Below are 9,790 nucleotides of genomic sequence, written 5' to 3'. Positions count from 1 at the left end.
GTTTTAATATTTTGCTAAAAACCCCAGAAGCATTATTGCTGGGGTTATTAACAACGTAAGTTTCCAATAAAGAGAGAAATTTGTTTCTATATGCTACAGCGGCCGGCCGCGTATTATTAGTGCAAAAATGGAAAACAGATAAAGTGCCAGCAAAGTAGACTGGCATATTAAACAGTTAGAATATGCAGAGTTGGCAGGGATGCCCTCTAGAATAAGAAACCAAAATGATGAAAGATATATAAAGAGGACTGGGTGCTATTTATAGAATATAGGGGAAAGTATTACAATTTACCTAGCAGGATGGTAAAATTTTCATCAGGGTAAGAAATAAATAAAGTATATAAAAGCGGTTGCAATAGACGGGGTGAACTAAGAAAACACGAGGAAGAAAGGGGTTCAAAAGAAGCAAGAATACTCATCGCAAAGTATTGGAAAATACAAGATTTACCCACCAGGGAAGAATGGCAGATGAAGCTGATGGACTATATGGAACTGGCTGAGATGACTGGCAGAATCCGAGACCAAGGAGAAGAGTTGGTGGAAGAAGAGTGGAAGAAATTTAAAGTTTATCTTCAGAAATATTGTAAAATTAAGGAATGTTAGAAAGATGATGGGGGGGGGGGAAATTATGTGGTTTTAGCAGAAAGGATATAAAGGATTAAGTAAAAATGAATTGGTGAAAGAGAGAAGGTAAAATTATAATATGTTAAGATAAATTATTAGGATAAAAACAAAGTTGGAAGGATTTGCTGGAATATTTAATTGAATTAGAATACAAAAATGGGAGGCGTGAGGAAGTCAAGGAAATAAGTGAATGTAAGTAAGTGAGTTAAAGGTTTGACTTGTTTTTTATTTCTTTTTTCTTTTTTCTGTTTTTTGATGATATGTATTTTTTTTAATCTTTTTTCTTCCTTGATTGTTTTTTTCCCCTTTTTTTCTGTTACCTTTAAAATCTTAATAAAAAACTTATTTAAAACAAACAAACAAACAAAAGAACCATGGAAAGAGAGGACAGGAAGTCAAGGAATGTTTTCTGATTTTTTGTTTGTTAAATCTTTGAAAGGTTTTTCTTTGTTGCATGTTTTTTTGTTTATGCTTTGTTGATGTGGAAGGTTATCAGAAAAGCAAATAAATCAGAAATTTAAAAATTAAAATGTGCAGATGAGGGGCTTGCTTGCTTGTGGCCCTGGCTTTGCCTCTGCAATGAAATACGGAACCCGAAAATAATTCCTCCAAACTCATAAGAAGGCACCCACATGTTACGCATAACTCCATCACAAACAGTGAGGGAGCAGGTACTAATTTTGCATGTTATGTTGCCTGAGCCACTCTCACTTTTTTAGGTCCTTGGGGACTAGAAGCTTAGATATAAAGCTGAGAGAGAGTATCGCAACAACTTAAGGTGGATATGTAAACGGGTCTGGAGAAGAGAGGTGTCTAGGGTGGGGTTCTTAACCCTTCTAAAAATAAAATCAAGGATGAAAGACCTTTCACTTGGCATGGAGTCTCTGCCAACAGGACTTAGAACGGACACAAGATGCTTACAGACAGCCACCCCAAAAAAGAGGCCACAGCAAATTTTGTGCATGGGTCGTCATCCCAAAAATCGCCAGCACCCCTTGTTCCGCTGAGGAAGTCAGCCATGGCGGTTGAACCACAGCAAAGGGGCTTTATGATAAAAGGGACTAAGGAGGAATGGTTTGTTTGCTGGCAGCCGGACCCAGAGACCTGTAGTTCATTGAAAAATGAATGGGCTGAGCTCAGGGCCAGATTTCGGTTTGATGTGGCCCTAAGCTACTGAAGGTAACGGGGCCCTTTATATGTTCAGCTGTCCTTTGTCAACAACAAATTCTCACTTTTTGTGTGTTGAATATATGCTATATGGTAATTTGTGGACCTAATAGGTATCTAAAGCCATTTGCACAAAACAAAATATGTAATCTATCAAAGTAATTGTTGAACTGAAATACAATTAAGAAGTATAAAGGTAAAGGTACCCCTGACTGTTAGGTCCAGTCGCGGACAACTCTGGGGTTGCGGCGCTCATCTCGCTTTACTGGCCAAGGGAGCTGGTGTTTGTCCGCAGACAGCTTCCGGGTCATGTGGCCAGCATGACTAAACCGCTTCTGGCAAAACCAGAGTGGTACCTATTTATCTACTTGCACTTTGACATGCTTTCGAACTGCTAGGTGGGTAGGAGCTGGGACAGAGCCATGGGAGCTCACCCCGTCGCGGGGATTCAAACCACCAACCTTCCGATCAGCAAGCCATAGGCTCAGTGGTTTAGACCACAGCGCCACCCGCGTCCCTTTTTTAAGAAGTATATTAATAGTGAAATACAATTAAGAAGTATATTAATATTGAAATAATTATTAAGCTCTAACTTAAAATGCAGGAACGCGGGTGGCGCTGTGGGTTAAACCACAGAGCCTAGGGCTTGCCGATCAGAAGGTCGGTGGTTCGAATCCCCGTGACAGGGTGAGCTCCCATTGCTCGGTCCCTGCTCCTGCCACGTCAAAGTGCAAGTAGATAAATAGGTACCGCTCTGACGGGAAGGTAAACGGCGTTTCCGTGCGCTGCTCTGGTTCGCCAGAAGCGGCTTAGTCCTGCTGGCCACAGGACCCGGAAGCTGTACGCCGGCTCCTTCAGCCATTAAAGCGAGATGAGCACCGCAACCCCAGTCGGCCACGACTGGACCTAATGGTCAGGGGTTCCTTTACCTTTACCTTACAATTCGTGCTTTCGAACTGCTAGGTTGGCAGGAGCAGTGACTGAGCAACGGGAGCTCACTCCGTCACGGGGATTCGAACCGCTGACCTTCTGATCGGCAAGTCCTAGGCTCTTGTGGTTTAACCCACAGCGCCACCCGCAATTCCCATGATGGGAATTGTAGGACACACACAAAAAGCTGGGGACTCAAGTTTGGGAAACCCTGGAGTTAAAATGTAAATAGTGGCATTTCACCCCTTTGGCAATGCTCTCTTGCAGGGGTCGTCCAGCCCCAAGACCCACATCTGACCCCCTTTCACCTAGTCACTTAATAGGCACATTGTTAGACCTGGAAATGGCACTTTTCCCGATACGCACAGTGCAACCTTAGAATCGCCGCTAAATGCAAACCAGCAAGGAACTCTGATCGCCTTCTGCATCCCAAAGAGCCACTGAAACAGACTCGAAAGTGGTCTTGATAATACAAACATTTTGGAACTTTCGCAGCAGCAAGCTAAAGTCTGCATCGGCTGAAAGAGGGAGCAAGCTGGAGCAAGCATGCTAATCTAGGATTAAATGATTAAATGTCTCGACAGGTCAGGGTTTCTGAGCCGGAGAGCCTGACCACGATGAGGTTGCCAGGATCTTTTAATTCACAGGTGAAGGAGAAGCATCGGGGGGGGGGGGGGAGTCACACCCTCTGGGTTCAATTCCAGGATCTTTTATGTCTCTCTTAAAATTGTTCCTTTTTCCTCCTTGCCCTCCCCTCTTCTTTTTAACTGTTTTCTGATGCTGCTCCTGCTGTAAAGATTTCGTCTAAATTAAGCTTGTATTGTTGTGTGACAAGTGTTTCATTTAAAGTTGTCATACGCCCAGAATCTTCCAGATATATCCAGAATACTGCAGCAGCGTCCTCGCGGAAATTGGTCAAATTTCTGGGAAAATCCAAACATACGGCAGTCCCATGTTGGCAGTGCCAAAGTGCAACAACTTTTCTGTCCGGATTCTCGCTGTTTGAAATATGGTAAATCTTATTGCACTGTTAGGGATGCGGGTGGCGCTGTGGGTTAAACCACAGAGCCTAGGACTTGCCGATCAGAAGGTCGGCTGTTTGAATCCCCGCGACGGAGTGAGCTCCCATTGCTCAGTCCCTGCTCCTGTCAACCTAGCAGTTCGAAAGCACGTCAAAGTGCAAGTAGATAAATAGGTACCACTCCGGCAGCAAGGTAAACGGCGTTTCCGTGCACTGCTCTGGTTCGCCAGAAGCGGCTTAGTCCTGCTGGCCACATGACCCGGAAGCTGTACGCCAGCTCCCTCGGCCAATAAAGCGAGATGAGCGCCGCAACCCCAGAGTCAGTCACGACTTGACCTAATTGTCAGGGGTCCCTTTACCTTTACCTTTATTGCACTGTTGGCTGGGACTCTGTGCCCACCAGAACCACTTATTGCGGGTGAATTCCGCAGTGTAGTCTTGTCACAAGAACATTGCACTTTTTTCTGCTTCAGTTTGTTCTGCGAAGCTTCCCCAGTACTGTCTTTGAGGGGCTATAGTCCAAGAGTGGAATAAGAAGCCAGAACATTGGGTCCCTCCAGATTTCCTTTTCCCCCCTGCATCCATGGCAATTTCAGCTCATGATGCTATCCCATTTTCAACTATTTATAGCGCCTGCAAAATCTTTGCTTCATTTGCAATCTGTGCATGTACAGAGACTTCTTGCTAAAGAAGAAAGAATCATTCTGGGTGGGTGAAACAAGATTCACAGCACTGCTTATCTGCCTGCGTTATTATATATTTTATTTTATTTAAAATATTTTTACCCTGCCCCTACAAAGCAGTTTACAAAGACAACATCAACCCTGCTTTGGCTATATTTAAGATGCTCAGAGCAATGCTACCTAAAGGAGGTCTACTCAGAAAGCAATCCCATTAAATTCAATGGTTTCAAGTAAGCAAGCATGGAGTTGACCCTCTTCAGGAGAATGTTTTCCAAAACAATACACTTGAAATGATTGCAGCTGCGCTTACATGGGAGTAAGCCCTGCTGAACCCAGAGGGACTTACTTCCGATTAGACATGCCTGGGGTTGTGTTGTAAAAATCTTCTTCAGCTCTCCTGTGGCTGCTATGGGTGCTTTTCTTAACGGAAGGTTTTTGGAATGAATTCTTTTAATGGTATAATGTGTTCATTTTTTAAAATGTGTCGCTAGCTGCTTGGAGACCTATGGGTAATAAGTTACAATAATAATAATAATAATAATAATAATAATAATAATAATAAAGCCCTGTGATATTTTTTAAGTGGAAATCCCACAAATGTTCTGGTTTGATTTCTGTCCAGCTTTCATTGCATTGAAAGCCCCTCTGAGCAGCAGTAATATGATAGCCTAAATGGGAAACATCACAAAAGAGGTGATACAGAAAGCCATCTTCTAATATCTAGGTAAAGGTAAAGGGACCCCTGACCATTAGGTCCAGTCATGGCCGACTCTGGGGTTGCGGCGCTCATCTCGCTTTACTGGCCGAGGGAGCCGGCGTACAGCTTCTGGGTCATGTGGACAGCATGACTAAGCTGCTTCTGGCGAACCAGAGCAGCGCACGGAAACACCGTTTACCTTCCCGCCGGAGTGGTACCTATTTATCTACTTGAAGTTTGACGTGCTTTTGAACTGCTAGGTTGGCAGGAGCAGGGACCGAGCAACGGGAGCTCACCCCGTCATTGCGGGGATTCGAACTGCCGACCTTCCAGTCGGCAAGTCCTAGACTCTGTGGTTTAACCCACAGCGCCACCCGCGTCCCTCTTCTAATATCTAAAGAGCTTCTAATATCTAAAGGACTTTTGCGTGAAAGATGCGGCAAACTTGTTCTCTTGTGCTGCAGAGGACCAGACCCAAACCAATGGGTTCAAATTGCGAGAAAGGAGATTCCAGAGAACTTTCTGACCATTCTCAGAAGGTGGCGGCCAGGGTTTCTTTAGCTGTGGGTTCCTGCATTGCAGGGGGCTGGACTAGATGACCTGGGGTGACCCCACCCAACTTTACAGTTCTATGTTTCTAGTATTTTTTGGTTTGTTGCACTGTTTGAATTTATTTATTCTTATTCATACCCCACCCATCTGGCTGGGTTTCCCCAGCCACTCTGGGCGGCTCCCGACGGAATATTAAAAGCACAATAGAACATCAAACATTAAAAACATCCCCAAACAGGACTGCCTTCAGATGTCTTCTAAAAGTCAGATAGTTGTTTATTTCCTTGACATCTGATGGGAGGGCGTTCCACAGGGCGGGTGCCACCACCAAGAAGGCCCTCTGCCTGGTTCCCTTCTCGCAGGGAGGGAACCGCCAGAAGGCCCTCAGCGCAGGACCTCAGTGTCCGGGCAGAACGATGGGGGTGGAGACGCTCCTTCAGGTATACTGGACCAAGGCCATTTAGGGCTTTAAAGGTCAGCACCAACACTTTGAATTGTACTCGGAAACGTCCTGGGAGCCAATGTAGGTCTTTCAAAACTGGTGTTATGTGGTCTCAGCGGCCGCTCCCAGTCCCCAGTCTAGCTACTGCGTTCTGGATTAATTGTAGCTTCCGGGTCACCTTCAAAGGTAGCCCCATGTAGAGTGCATTGCAGTAGCCCTAGCGGGAGATAACCAGACCATGCACCACTCTGGCGAGACAGTCTGTGGGCAGGTAGGGTCTCATCCTGCATACCAGATGGAGCTGGGAGAAAGCTGCCCTGGACGCAGAATTAACCTGTGCCTCCATGAACAGCCATGAGTACCATGAACGGCCAGTTGAGAAAATTACCAACGTTTGCTTATCTTTCCGGAAACATTTAGATGCCACCCTCTCACAGAGCTCCTGGGCAATCATTTAAAAGTGCCACATTGCAAAATAAAGTTTAAAGTGTTGTCTTGAGAGACAATGGAGTGCACCTCCGAAGGTGAAACATCATAATGACCTCCCTGGGGCACGAGACCCCACCTCCCCTCGGCCTCCCAGATGTGGACCAAAGGAAAGCAGTTTTTGCACCAGTTTGGCTGCAGAAATTGTCAGAAGGAGCTGTACAACCGTCTTAGGGACTCTGCTGTGGATTTGTGAAGGCCCAGGGTTTACACCTGAGCCTTTTCTTCTTGCAGCACAGATTTAGGACCAGACCTTTCCTTCTAGATCAGCGGTTCTCAACCTGTGGGTCCCCAGATGTGGTTGGACTACAACTCCCGTCATCCCTGAGCTCTGGCCTTGCTAGCTAGGGATGATGGGAGTTGTAGTCCAACCACATCTGGGGACCCACAGGTTGAGAAAGGCTGTTCAAGATTATCTACCTTCCCAGGTGGATGAACCCCACTTTCCCCTCCATTATCTCTACAACACATGCAGAAAACTGCCTTCTTGACCATCGGAGCCACTCTTGGGTGGGTGCTAAGAAATCACAGTCACGGGAATAAGGTGTGTCCTGAAAATGGATATTTCAAGTGTCAAGGGGTGTGGACTAGATGACCTGGGGTGACCCCACCCAACTTTACAGTTCTATGTTTCTAGTATTTTTTGGTTTGTTGCACTGTTTGAATTTATTTAGGTGAGCAAATAGGACTCACCGAAAGGGCTGGGCTGGCCATAAATCAGTCACGGGACACCAGCTGTTGACATGCCAATACACTACCCCTCAGTTTAGGGACGCGGGTGGCACTGTGGGTTAAACCACAGAGCCAAGGACTTGCTGATCGGAAGGTCGGCAGTTCAAATCCCCGCGACGGGGTGAGCTCCTGTTTCTCAGTCCCTGCTCCTGCCAACCTAGCAGTTCGAAAGCACCAAGTGCAAGTAGATAAATAGGTACCACTCCGGCGGGAAGGTAAACTGCGTTTCCGTGTGCTGCTCTGGTTGGCCAGAAGCGGCTTAGTCAAACTGTACGCCAGCTCCCTCAGCCAATAAAGCGAGATGAGCGCCACAACCCCAGTCGGTCACAACTGGGTCCCTTTACCTTTACCTTACCCCTCAGTTTGGATTTAGATCTTAATTTACCTTTGCAGTTTCACAAATCTTGGTGAATCACCTTCTCGCCTTTCTCAACCCCCACTTAAGACAAGAATACTATTTAGGGAAGAAGAAAAAGTCTAGTTTGGTCTTTAATAGGAAAACAGTACCACTTGAAACACAGCACACGCCAAAATAATAATGAAAGCCATAACAAATATTTTACAAATATTTACAAGTGTCTCTGTACAGGGAACATCCAGTATTTGTATCCAACTAAATCCTACTCAGAGTAGGCCCTCAGAAAACGATGGGCTCTCCTCCATCGGTTGTCAACAAGCAAAGGTTGGCTAGCCATCTGCCAAGGATTCTTTAGCAGAGATTCCCGTCTGTCGGGGTCAGACTAGATGACCACGGGGCCCTTCCAGCTCTATGATTCTAGACCCAGACCCATCTGGGTGTGACTCGCTTAATTCCATTGGCTTCAGCTGGTCTACTCTTTTGAGTCTGACGTAGCTGAAAACAACATCATCTGTACATACACACACACAAACATATATATTTATATATTAACACTTTGGATATTTACAGTATAGTACATTCTGTATTGAGAAGATCCTTTGGCCTGAGACCATGTTTTCCAACTAACTTCTTTTTGCTTTATACCCACCCACTCCTTCCTCGCTTTCCCTCACCTCTCCCCAAAAAAGGAAATTCCATTCAATGGCAGGTTTATCAATACACAACCCTCAATTCCAGAATGCTGGCTTTCCCTACAAGCCTGGGAGAATGGAGGTTGCAAGCAGGGGTTGGCGACGGGGCCAAATCAGGCCTGGAGAACAGGCGTTTCTAATGGGGCCACCAATGGTGAGACACCGCCCATGCTGAGCAACATGAGAGATGTGATACATAAGTAGCAGTCAAGTACGACATTCCTTGTTTTCCTAGAGTGGCCATGCAGGGGAATGTTTGGTCCAGCCAGTCAAGAACTTCCTGTTTCCTCCTGGCTGGGACATACTTCCTTCGCATGTGACTAGAGGTGGGCATGGCTTTACCTGCCCAGGTAACAAAAGGGCAAGGCACACCCCCTCTCTTTGATTCCTCCTTTTCCATCTTCCTTTCCTCGTGAGAACTCCGGTGACTGCCAGGATTAAACCCCAATGGGGTAGATCCACATGTACGTATTTGTAACTAAGTCTGCCTTCAGGGATCCAACTGTGAACTGAGGATGAGAGTAAACTTCTTTTGTATACTTTACACAAGATTGTGGCGTGTTTATTCTTTTAAGAGGGATATAAGGGAACTTACCAGGAACCTAATACAGGTTGTGAATGCACGTTCACAACCCGCAGCGTTCACAACCCGTGTCTGCACATCTGTGCATGCACAGTTTGCGATTTGGCAATTCAGCGCATGCACAAAACACGATTTAGCGCTTCTGCGCATGCGCGGCTGCCAAAACCCGGAAGTAACCCGTTCCAGTACTTTCGGGTTTCAGCAGTCCATAACCTGAAAAAACGCAGTCTGAAGCGTCTGTAACCCGAGGAATGACTGTATTGAGAGGCTTAAACAAGCCTGCAACCAGCTATCCACTGTGCATTTAAAAGAGGAATGTAAAACTCTGCTAGAGCGCAAAATATGGTCTGAAGCTCAGCATCGGAAAAAACTAAGATCATGGCCACTGGTCCCATCACCTCCTGGCAAACAGAAGGGGAAGAAATGGAGGCAGTGAGAGATTTTACTTTCTTGGGCTCCATGATCACTGCAGATGGTGACAGCAGTCACGAAATTAAAAGACGCCTGCTGCTTGGGAGAAAAGCAATGACAAACCTAGACAGCATCTTCAAAAGCAGAGACATCACCTTGCCAACAAAGGTCCGTATAGTTCAAGCTGTGGTTTTCCCAGTAGTGATATATGGAAGTGAGAGCTGGACCATAAAGAAGACTGATCGCTGAAGAATGGATATACTTTTGAATTCTGGTGCTGGAGGAGACTCTTGAGAGTCCCATGGACTGCAAGAAGATCCAACCTATCCATTCGGAAGGAAATCAGCCCTGAGTGCTCACTGGAGGGACAGATCCTGAAGCTGAGGCTCCAAGACTTTGGCCACCTCCTGAG

Source organism: Podarcis gaigeae (assembly GCF_964106915.1).
Source record: "Podarcis gaigeae genome assembly, chromosome: 18".
In the NCBI taxonomy this organism is placed as follows: Eukaryota; Metazoa; Chordata; class Lepidosauria; order Squamata; family Lacertidae; genus Podarcis; species Podarcis gaigeae.
The sequence above is the reverse complement of the archived record's forward strand: the minus strand, read 5'-3'. Positions refer to the sequence as shown.